Genomic DNA, 12,757 nt, shown 5'->3' with positions numbered 1-12,757 from the left:
GTGCCTGCCTTACCTGCGCTAGCCTAGGAGACGGACCGCGGTTCGATCCCCCGGCGTCCCATATGGTCCCCCAAGCCAGGAGCGACTTCTGAGCGCATAGCCAGGAGTAACCCCTGAGCGTCACCGGGTGTGGCCCAAAAAACCAAAAAAAAAAAAAAAAAAAAGAAAATATGATGAGACTGAAATATTTCCCGTACAAGAGAAGTCTGAACCAAGAAACTAGTATGCATGTGCTAAAACAAAAAAAAACCCACACATTTTGTTTTTGTCATCACAATGGCTTTTGGGGTTCCTTTTGGCTCAGTGTTTAGATTCTGTTCCTATAGTGCTCAGGGGTCAAATCATGGGTCACTTGTGTAAGCTGGCACCTCACCAGTGCTTTGAGTTGGCTTCCAACCCCAAGATACAGCTCTTACATTTTTAGTTGTTAATAATAAGAAAATTGATCCACAAAAGTGAGTTTGTACAGGTTGGGAAGGTTGAAAGAGGCATAGTCTCTGTTAGAATATTTGTGGCATCATGCTTTGCATGTTTAACAGGACAAACAGGAAAATTGGTGGCTTAGTGGGTCGGAGCACATGTTTTACAGGCCAGAGCCCCAGCTTAGAGATAAACATTTCCTAGTCTCCTAACATTTCTGGGACCAACCACCCTCTGGCACTGAGCTGGAAGTACCCCTGAGCACTGCCAGATATGCCTTCCAAATGAATATTTAATAAAATCAGAAACTGGAGTTATTTGATAAGTGTTAACTTGTAAAAAATATTTGTTTACGAACCATTTCCTGGATTCAGACCAAAAAGGATCACTGAGGCTCTTTGAGCAGAGCAACGCTCACATTTAAGATACAGAAATTCTAATTATGAATTGCTTCACTTGTAGCTTTTATTTTGGCCTCACCAGGTACTCACCTCAGCACTTGGGCCAAGACTATTTTTCTGGAGTTAGGGATATGGCTCAGGGGTCAGTCCATGTGCTCAAGAACAGAGAGATCAATCCCAGCACTGCTTGGTCTCTTGAACATGGGGGTATCTCTGAGTGCAGAGCTAGAAGTAACCCCTGAGTATTGCTGGGTACAGCCCCCAAACAAACAAATATTTACTGAAGAAAACAGTTTTGAAGGCAAATAGTATGCAAAGATGTAAAAAGACAGTAAATGTGGCCATAATCTGATAACTCAGAATGATATACTATATAGCTTCCCATTGAATACAATTATTTTATACAGAGAGATCTCTGGGATCAAAAGAATTCTCAGAGAGAGGCCAGAGAAATAGTTCAAAGGTCGGGGGTACATTGTTTGCCTGTGCAAGGACCTGGATTTGATCCCTGGCACTGCCTGACTCACAGAGAACCATAGATAAAATCCTAGAGGTGCCTGAGCACTGTGAGGAAGTACTGGTGGCTGCCAGCACTGGGCCCAGGGAGTCCTGCATTGCCAGGCCCAACAATAATTCTATCCAGCCTAGCTGACTGACTCTATTGCCCAGAGTGGTCTTCTGACTTCCTGAGCACTACATGGCAACCCCCCCACTCCAAGAAAAGTAATACTCAAGGAAAAATCATTGTTATCACAAAGCAAAAGCGATCTCAAGGGTCAAAGCTATGTACTAAAGCAGGTATGGCTTTTGCCTTGCACAAGGTGACCTGGGTTTGACATATATGGTTCCCCTAACCCTGCTAGGAGTAATTCCTAAGTGTAGAGAAAGGAATAAGACCTGAGCACTGGTGGTGTTGCCCTTAAGGAAATAAAATATTCATATTGGGAGGCTGAAAAAATTGTCCAGCAGGCAGGGAGCTTGCCTTGAATGTGGCCACCCCAGGTTTGATCCCATATGGTCCCCCAAGTCTTGCCAGGAGTGATCCCTAAAAACAGAGCCAAGAACAAACCCTGGTCACTACTGAGTGCGACCCCAAACAAACAAGCAACCAAAAGTGATCTCACTAATTTAGGATGGTCATTTTCACAGATGCAACAAAAATGAGAGCTGGGGCCGGAGTGATACAGCATAGTGGTAGAAGATATGCCTTGCAAGCGGCCAATTCAGGACGAACCTTGGTTCTATCCCTGAGGTCCCATGTGGTCCTCCCAGCCAGGAGCGATTTCTGGGCACATAGCCAGAAGTAACCCTTGAGCATCACAGGATATGGCCCAAAAAGCACAGAGAGAGAGAGAGAGAGAGAGAGAGAGAGAGAGAGAGAGAGAGAGAGAGAGAGAGAGAGAGAGAGAGAGAGAGAGAGAGAGAGAGAGAGAACTGGTCAATATTGGTTTTCTGTTTTGTTAAAGGTCTTTTTTTTAATATATGTATATAAGAAATCTTTCAATGGCTTCTAAAATTTTTCTGAGGCTTAAGAAGATAAGCCGAGAACTTGCCATCGTATTTCATCAATTGTGTGCACTCGTCTCTAAGTCCCCAGGGTCTAGAGGTTTCTGTGAGGCAGCAAGAATTTACTTTCCAAAATCAGCTGGAGGCTGATAGCCCTGCAAGACTAGTACCAGGCAGATTCTCCCAGGAAACTTCATTAGAACTGCTTCATACATCAACCACTCTCCTTTAAAAGCAACTATACCTCACTGGAAAATTATCTTCTCAACTATGTCATTCCTAAGAAAGCCTCATCTGCATGACTGGGCTTCCCAATTATGCAGTGGTTACCAGGGGGATAGAGAGCATCGATGCAAATCGCTATATTGTAAATTCTGGTGAGATCAGGCAGAAGAGAGAAAAAAAATGCTGTTTCTGTTTACACTCACACAGTCCACTGGATCACTATGGCTTATGGGTAGCTTTGAAAAAAGTTTCTTATGAATCCAGAAAATAGAATATTAAGACATCAACAGTACTTCAAAAAATACAAACCCCCAAACCCTGACTTTCATGCCAGACCCCTAAATTCAGTTTTATGCAATTAATTCTGCTGCTGCATCTTGGATTAGCAATGCACGATCCTACTTTCTGCTAGGATCTAGAAATCCCAACTTAGTACTCACATGATCCCGAAGTTGGTTATGATGTCATTAAAAGTGATGCCCTGGGGTGAGAGCTGAAGCTCAGTGGCTGAGCAATTGCTCCCCATGCCTTACTTTAGGGTTTGATCCCAGAACAAAACTAACAAACACATTCTCCACTCTTCCTTCTTGGCAAAACAAAACAAAGCAATCACAACCACTTGTGCCTCAAAATACCTCACATAGTCCTTTTCAGCCTTTCACTCTTTAAAGATCAAGTTTCATGGCTTTAAATTTTGTTGTTGTTGTTGTTGTTGTTGTTTTTAATCACACCCAGCTGTGCTTACTCCGGACTCTGAATGACAGGGTCAGGGGACCATAATGTGGAACTATATGCTGCGGATCTACACTGGGTGGCCATGTGCAAGACAAACGTCCTACCTACTATACTATTAGTCCAGCACCACTATATTATCTTTTTTAGTATAGAAAATGAAAACATTTATGAACAAACACAAATATATATGGCTTTTCTAGAACATACTTTGAAACAGGAAGCAGAATGTATATAAATTGGAAATTGTTTTAACATTAAATGTTTTCATTTCAGGGCCATAGCAGTGGCGTAGCAGTAGGGCGTTTTGCCTTGCACGTGGCTAACCTAGGATGGACTGCGGTTCGCTCCCCCGGCATCCCATATGGTCCCCCAAGCCTGGAGCAATTTATGAGCGCATAGCCAGGAGTAACCCCTGAGTGTCACCGGATGACAAAATAAAATCTAATAAAAGTTTACTTTAAAAAATTCAATAGGGAGCCGGGAGAGATAGCACAGCGGCGTTTGCCTTGCAAGCAGCCGATCCAGGACCAAAGGTGGTTGGTCCGAATCCCGGTGTCCCATATGGTCCCCCGTGCCTGCCAAGAGCTATTTCTGAGCAGACAGCCAGGAGTAACCCCTGAGCACTGCCGGGTGTGGCCCCCCCAAAAAATTCAATAGGTGGGGCCAGAGAGACAGCACAGCAGTAGAGCATTTTGCCTTGCATGCAGAAGGACGGTGATTTGAAACCCAGCATCCCATATGTTCCCCCGAGCCTGCAGGGGCGATTTTTTAGTGTAGAGCCAGGAGTAGCCCCTGAGCACTGCCGGGTGTGACCCAAAAACCAAACCAAAACAAAACAAAACAAAAATTTAATAGGGAGCCAGAGCCATAGCACAGTGGGTAGGGCATTTGCCTTGCAAGCAGCCAACCAGGATTCGAAACCCAGTATCCCTTATGATACCCTGATCCTGCCAGGAGTGATTTCTGAGCACAGAGCTAAGAGTAACCCCTGAGCACAGTCTGGTGTGGCCCCCCCCCCCAAATTTTTTTTCAATAGAAATTAATCTTCAATGTATATCCTAAGATAAACTAAAGAACCAGTTAATGCCAATAACTTAGTTTAGTATAATTTTTCAGTTGGTTTTTCCCCTTTGCTTTCCTTTGTTAGTGATACATTAAGTGGGATGTCCAGGGGTCAACACAATTGGTCTCAATGCTCACACACTTTAGTTCCAGTGGTTGCCAAGGGGAACACATTTGAGCTTGCATGCACAATGGGGTGTAACACACTCGAGATAACACCTTTTGTTGTGGTGCCAAGGATCATAAATGGCAGTATCACCAAGATTGTAAGTACATGTGGGTGGATATGAGGATTGAAATCAAGGCCTTATTATTCGTGGCACTTTGGGGCCAGAACCTGCTAGGACTAGGACATGTGAGGTTGGTCCTCCACCACTAAGCTACATTCTTTATTTAGTATAAGTTTAAATTTTTATGTTAGCCTAAGATCTTCTTGATTATTCTAGTCAAGTTGGTATATAAATAAAAATAATTACTCTTAAAAGCTCTTCAGAGAAAGAATTCAGTTTGGTATAACATCAATTTACACTTTTCATTTTCTTCCAGCTTATCTTGTATTTGAACCTAAATTGGCAGGTTGTGAGGCCAGTGCCTTACCTCTTTTTCTATCTCTCGGGTGCAATTTTCTGTCACCCTAAATTTCAAATATATGTAATTTTCACTTTTTTGATAACAACTTGCATAATTTTAGGAAGAATGCACCTTAGCAGAATTTAAGTGTGAGCTTTACAGCATGCTTAATGTTAACAATGCAGAGATTGAAAACAGGATTTAAGATTAAGAAAAGGAGTTTAGGGTATCTTGGCTGTTTCCAGAGTCTTGCTATGGTAAATAGTGCTGCAATGAATATAGGTGTAAGGAAGAGATTAATGGCTAAAGAAACTGTGGTATATATACACAATGGAATATTATGCAGCTGTCAGGAGAGATGAAGTCATGAAATTCTCCTATACATGGATGTACATGGAATCTATTATGCTGAGTGAAATAAGTCAGAGAGAGAGAGAGAGAGAGAGAGAGAGAGAGAGAGAGAGAGAGAGAGAGAGAGAGAGAGAGAGAAATGCAGAATGGTCTCACTCATCTATGGGTTTTAAGAAAAGTGAAAGACATTTTTACAATAATAATTTTCAGGCACAAAAGAGAAAAAAGCTGGAAATTACAACTCACCTCATGAAGCTCACCGCAAACAGGGATGAGTTTAGTTAGAGAAATAACTACGTTTTGAACTATCCTAATAATGAGAATGTATGAGGGAAATAGAAAGCCTGTCTAGAGTACAGGCAGGGGGGTTGGGTGGGGAGGAGGGAGATTTTGGACATTGGTGATGGGAATGTTACACTGGTGATGAGTGGTGTTCTTTACATGAATGAAACCCAAATACAATCATGTATGTAATAAAGTTGGTTAAATAAAAAAGAAAGAAAGAAAATAAAACTCTGTGAGACATCATGCTTTGAGCCCAAGCACAGAAGGCAGAACAGACAAAAAAAAAAGAAAAGAAAAGAAAAGAAAAAGAGTTTAGGGGTCACATGATAGCATAGTGGGTAGGGCATTTGCTTTTCACATAGCTGACTCAGGTTCGATCACCAGCAATCTCCCACCTCCACCCCCTGGGCCTATGAGGATTAATTTTCTGAGAACAAAGCTAGAAATAACCCCTGAACATTGCCTGGTGTGACCAAAACACACTCAAAAAGCTTTACTTTAAAAGAATGAAAAACTATATAGCCAGTCTTGATTGACAACTACTTGTGTATATTTTTTAAAGACGAATGTTTGTGAATATAGTGTGTGAATTTTTAGGCCACACCTAATAGTGCTCAGGGGTTGTTCCCTTTGGGGATTGGGGACCATGAAGTATCGCATATAAAGCAAGGGTTGACCACAGGCAAGTATAAAACAGGCACCGAATTAAGAGTGTTTGCTTTGTGGGGGGAGTCTCAAATATCTTCCCAACTGAGTGCTAGTCTTGGTAATTACTTTAAAAATTGTTGGGACTAGAGCATATAAGTATAGTGGTTTAGAGTGCTTGCCTTGCACATGGCTGACCTAGGTTTGATCACCAGGATCCCATATGGTGCCCTGAGCAAGCAAGGAGTTCCTGAGTGTAGAGCCAGGAGTAACACCTAAGACTCACTGGATGTGGCTAAAAAAATTTTGTTCAAGACTGGAGAAATGGTACAGTGGTAGGGCAGTTGCCTTGCACGCAGCCAACCCATGACAAATGGTGGTTCCGATTCCGGCAACTCATATGGTCCCTGGAGCCAGCCAAAAGCAATTTCTGAGTGGAGAGCCAGGAGTAACCCCTGAGGGCTGCAGGGAGTGACCCAAAACCAAAATAAAATAAAAATAAAAATGTTTTTCAATTGTAGTAAAATAAGCAGGGCATCAATTTTACAATCTTCACCACTATTAAAGATACAGTTTAAGACTGTTAAGTTTATGTACATTGTTTTATAATTATTCTCCAGAACTTTTTCATTTAGCAAGTGCAGCTAATTTTCTATTTTCTCTTTCCTCCAATTTCTGTCAATCATCGTTCTACTTTCTGTTCTTCCTCTTTTGTTTAGGGAGTTTGGAGAGAAATCCCACATTCCAAGTGTTCAGGGCTTATTCCTAGCTCTGAGTTTAGGAATCAATCCCTTTAGCCTTAAATAAACCAATATGAGGTGCTCATTTTGGCAGCCCATATACTAAAATTGGAATGATACAGAGAAGATTAGTATGGCCCCAGCGCAAGAATGATATGCAAATTCATGAAGCGTTCCATATTAAAAAAAATAATAATATGGGATACCAAGGATTAGACCCAAATCAGTCAACTGCAGAACTAGCATTCTACCTACTGAACTATCACTCCATCCCCAGAATTCAAAGTGTTTTAAGACTACATAATAATCCATTTTGTTTATCCACCCATTAAAGGACTCTTGAGTTGCCTTTACCTCTTGGTTATTTTTTTTAATATTTTTATTTAAACACCATGATTACAAACATGTTTGTAATTGGGTTTCAGTTATAAAAAAAAAGAACACCCCCACCCCCCACCCCCGCTTCCTCATGGTTATTTTGACGAATATTGCTAGATTCTGTTGTTGAAGAGCAATCGAAAACCTAAGTTACTAGGAATTACGAGGGCTGTCAAGCCATACATTATTTATTAATTTACTTATTTGTCTACTATTTATGGAATACTTGCTGTTGGTAAGATACTATTTAAAGGGCCCGGAGAGATAGCACAGTGGTGTTTGCCTTGCAAGCAGCCGATCCAGGACCAAAGGTGGTTGGTTCGAATCCCGGTGTCCCATATGGTCCCCCGTGCCTGCCAGGAGCTATTTCTGAGCAGATAGCCAGGAGTAACCCGTGAGCACCGCGGGTGTGGCCCAAAAAAAAAAAAAAAAAAGATACTATTTAAAGCACTTTAGGAACAAAGTTGAATTTAGTCATAAAATCTGTTCTCTTATGTCTGATAAACAGGATTACATACTGCTATTAAATTATGCTCCTGTCTAAAGAAAGCATGGCCATTTCAAGGCTTAATGAAAAACAGTAATAAAATAACAAGGTAACAAGGAGACCCTGGGTGTAAACCAGGGATAGAACATATGCTTTGCCTTGAAGTCCTGATGCTTTCTGTACTAGACCATTTGAACTTACAAAGCCATGAGCTGGGGGGATTCTTGACACTATCTGTTATTAAATAGTATAATTCATATCAGTCATTCATAGATTCACAGCATGGCAGAAGTCCTGGGGGAGAAAAAGTAATATAGACTCATTTTAAGGATGCTGCCAGAAATTTAGTTATTGTACAGCAAATCCATTTATTTGTATTTGAAGCTGCCTATTTTACAGTGTTTAGAAATCAGAGCAACATCTTTTCTCATGTCTGTTAGCATCACTATGTCTTCATTAGACATTTCTCTATTTAGAGTCTAAATAGAGGGCTCTCAAGCTCAATTTACCTGGGGGCTGCAGGAGGCAAAGTCGGGGTGATCCTTGAGTGCAACGTCAGTAGTAAGCCTTGAACATTGGGGGGTGTGACCCAAACAACTAAAACAAAACAAAACAAAAAAAGATTCCTCTAGGGCAGGGCCACAAAATGTTGTACGGAGGGCCACAAATGGCCCGTGGGCCGTGAGTTTGAGACCCCTGAGTCCTCTGCCAAAAAAGTATTACCTTCTTTGGGCTGTACCCAGCAGTGCTCAGAGATCACCCCTAGCTGTCTTAGGGGACAATATGAGATCCTGGGGATGGAATATGGGTAGTGCAGACAAGATAAACATCTTCCCAACCCCACTCATGTACTATCGCTCCAGCCCACTCTACCCTTTCCTTTTTTGAGTAAATATACAAGATATGGTAATTATATACAATGAAGACTACTCAGCTGTAGAAAAGATCAAATACTAGCATTTGAGACAATTTGGATGGACTGAGAGGATATTGCGCTAAGTGAAGTGAGAGATCAAAAAGGCTGAAAGCCTAAGTAAGGCCTTTGTTTCACCCAAATATGGAAGATAAAGAGACAGAGCAAATACAGATAAAACAAAACAAAAACCCAATTCAGAGAGCAGATTGGTAGTGACCAAAGGAGGAGGTGTTGGAAGGGTAAAGTGGCCTGGGAAGGGATCACTGAAGAAGGGATTTGACATTTGGTGGCAATATATTATCTTAACCCTGAAACTTAGTCTTATCAGCCAAGTTACTTTTTATTTAAGTACAAGTTTATTAGGAAAGTAAATGGAGGTAAGATGAAAGGTAGTAACATAGACTTCTCCAGAACAGAGGGAGCCCCAATCTTAACTTTATTTAAAAATGAGAAGAAATAGATTTTAGACACACATAAGTAGAAATGGTGATGATCCACAGCGATGGGACTAAGAAGGCTCCTCAATCCAGAATTTCGGCACATAGCAGACTACATGCACAGACACTCAGGATTGTTTGGGCTGTCTCCACATTTAAAAATTTTGATAATTACATGCTTCTTATTCCTTAAGCCTGCAGTTTTGCACTGGCCTTTGGCCAAATGCATTTAAAAGTCTGTCCCTGACTTCAGATCTTGGAATAAGGCAAACTATAGAGAATCAACAGAAATGAAATCAGTTGTCTCATAATGCAAGTTTCCTCCATATATAGCCACACACCAGAAAAGACCCAGGGCAGAGCCCTTCAGCTAACAAGCAGATCCTTGGCTTTGAAATCAACTTAGTGCCCCTCCAAGTATCTAGGGGCCAGAAATTCTCTCTGCCCTCAGGGAAAGTGATGGGGGCCCAGAAGAACCCAGAAACTACTTCTGGATCAGTGGTTAAGAGTTGCTCTTGGGACCACTCAAAGATCCATGTGATGGTGGGCACAAAACCCAGGGCCTCTGTTGCCAAGCATGTGCTCTTGCTCTTTGAGTCATTTTCCCAGTGGGGAAACACAGCTAGTGCACACAACACACATATGAAAAGATCTTATACTTAATTCTTTGCCTTGACCATGTCTACTTAAGAATCAAAATATCTGGGGCTGGAGAGACAGCATGGAGGTAAGGCATTTGCCTTTCATGCAGAAGGACGGTGGTTCAAATTCCAGGCATCCCATATGGTCCCCTGAGCATGCCAGGAGAGATTTCTGAGCGTGGAGCCAGGAGTAACCCCTGAGCGCTGCTGGGTGTGACCCAAAAAGCAAAATAAATAAATAAATAAATAAAAGTAAAAATAAATCAAAATATCACACAAATAGAATGAAGGTTGGGATCAGAGTTCCTTGCAGCTGTCAAGCCAGGATGACCTGCTTGGAATGTCAGAGGCAAACAGAATCCAAGTCAACAGCTCTCAATCTTGGATGCACAGACGATACCAGAAAACACTGGAAATTCCACTGTCAGACCTTCAGAGCATGACCCTAAGGCCTGACTTTCTGGCATTTTAAAAAGCTACTTGGGTGATTCTAAGATGTTATCAATAAAAGAACTTCCCTAGGGTTGGAGCAATAATACAATGGAAGGGCACTTGCCTTGCATGCAGTATACCTGGATTTGATCTCTGCCATCCCATATGATCCCAGAGCATTGCCAGGAGTGATCCCTAAGTATAGTAGATCAAGGAGTAACTCTCGAGAATCACTGGCTATGTAAAAGAAAACCTTGAAGAGCCCCTATCTCAATGACTGCTACAGCTAATTAATTACTTCAGAGTGACTACTTTTTGGATACCGACTATATGTGGATGTAGTTACCAATATAGCTGTTTGCAACTGTTTTTGATTTCCTTTCAAGCAGGAAGGTAGGATTTCTCTATCCATTTAAATGTGATATGAACAAGAGCTGTGTTTTGGATCCAGGGATCTATGCAGAAAGGTTGGGAGACACTCTAGAATGATCTTTTTTTTTTTTTTTTTTTTTTTTTTTGGTTTTTGGGCCACACCCGGCGTTGCTCAGGGGTTACTCCTGGCTGTCTGCTCAGAAATAGCTCCTGGCAGGCACAGGGGACCATATGGGACACCGGGATTCGAACCAACCACCTTTGGTCCTGGATCGGCTGCTTGCAAGGCAAACGCCGCTGTGCTATCTCTCCAGGCCCTAGAATGATCTTTTAAGAGTTATTTAAACACACACACACACACACACACACACACACACACACACACACGGGCTGGAGAGATAGCATGGAGGTAAGGCATTTGCCTTTCATGCAGGAGATCATCGGTTTGAATCCCGGCATCCCATATGGTCCCCCGTGCCTGCCAGGAGCAATTTCTGCGCCTGGAGCTAGGAATAACCCCTGAGCACTGCTGGGTGTGACCCAAAAACCAAAAACAAAAACAAAAAAAAAAGAAAGAAAAAAAAGAAAAACACACACAATTGAGTACATTTCTTTCTACTCCTCTTTCTATTTTGAAGATTAGGGAGTCATTGTTGGGCTAGTCACTTGTCTTCCTGGGTTCCTATGGCCTCCCCAGGATGAATGTCCCAGCAGAATAGGACCAATTGGGTATGGAGTGACAACAAGTACTTCTCATGGCCTGAAACCACTGTGATTTGGGGTTATTTCTGTGGTATAATTATGGAGGAACACAGGAGAGCAAAATGTGAACTTTGTCCTCCAGGAATCCTTTACTTCCAATGCAGGTAAAGAATGTGGTTACAGAGCTATCAACCAGCTGGTCAGTGATATTATGAGGTTATGAAGTTTTAACGCATTGACAACTACATCAGTGACTCACAGTTGGCTATGGCTAAATTAACACAAAAAAGCAGTTGCTAGAGTCACCATGTTCAAGTCCTGAATTTGAGTCATTATTCTTTCGCTCATGTAATAAATACTATTCATATGCATACATCTGTGTCTTCAACTTCTCTTACCAGAGAGGCATCAAATGGAAGGATTCAAAGTGTGTGAGAGAAACAGAATTAGCCATGGAAAGTGCTCAGTTTAAGGCCTGAAATCTTTTTTGCACTCCTTACATTGCTTTATTGAAGTGGCATTGGTTTAAGGCATCTCATACGTTTTAGGCAAACAGTATTATAATTTTACACATCTCTCTAGATTATACTATAATTGCAGCCCAACCCCTAGATCAGATTTCCACCCACCCCTATACAAAAATGTTTCTTAGTCCTGTTTTACAACCCTCTTCTCTCCCCACCCTGGCAAGCACCATTTTGTCCTTGTTCTCTTAAGATTTCAATTCTATTTTTCTTCATTTATTCTATTTAGAGAAAGAGCGATAGTACCTAATGGTGAGTTCAAGCTGTTTGAAAAGCTCAAATACAATCATTTATGTCATCCTCACAGCTCTCTTTTTTTAACTAGCCCTCATTAAAAAAAAAAAAGAGAGAGAGAGAGAGTACAAGGACCAGCAAGACAGTTCAAAGTGCTGGATTCCAGACCTGAACTACAGAGCCCTTGAGTTTAACCCCCACAAAGCCCATGAACACTATGGGCTGTGTGCAATGAAGGGAGATCTGTCTTCATAACCCACTGGAAGGATGAGCAGGATATTCTGAAGGAGTTGCTTAAGGAAGAGTCTGGACCCCACAACCACTTCAGAGATGAGCTGAGGAGCCAAGTCAAATCCAGACTGGAGGCTGGAGTAAAGGAAGGGGGAATACTGAGAGAAAGAAGCCCATTGCCCTGCAGAGGGAGTATCTAAGTTTTTTTCACTTGCTATTTGTCTAGGGAGGCTTTGAAGACATTAAAAAGAAGTGTATAAGCCTTTTTAAAGAAGAGATTCAGAGGCCGGAGAGATAGCATGGAGGTAAGGGTGTTTGCCCTGCATGCAGGATGGTGGTTCGAATCCCGACATCCCAAATGGTCTCCCGAGCCTGCCAGGAGCTACCCTGAGTGCAGCCGGATGTGACCTAAAAATAAAAAAAAAAAAGAAAAAGATTCAATTCTTAGTTTGAGGCTTCCTGG

General features: G+C 41.8%; 1 non-coding gene across 1 annotated transcript; it reads left to right on the top strand.

Annotated features, from left to right (window-relative positions):
- The first annotated feature begins 7,018 nt into the window (after window positions 1-7,018).
- On the top strand, window positions 7,019-7,125 carry LOC126026814 (U6 spliceosomal RNA). Its single transcript, XR_007502029.1, has one exon. It is a non-coding gene; the product is annotated as a U6 spliceosomal RNA (small nuclear RNA).
- Window positions 7,126-12,757: the final 5,632 nt, after the last annotated feature.

This window comes from Suncus etruscus, chromosome 13 (assembly GCF_024139225.1).
Source record: "Suncus etruscus isolate mSunEtr1 chromosome 13, mSunEtr1.pri.cur, whole genome shotgun sequence".
NCBI lineage: Eukaryota > Metazoa > Chordata > Mammalia > Eulipotyphla > Soricidae > Suncus > Suncus etruscus.
This window is presented reverse-complemented; position numbering and strand designations above follow the sequence as displayed.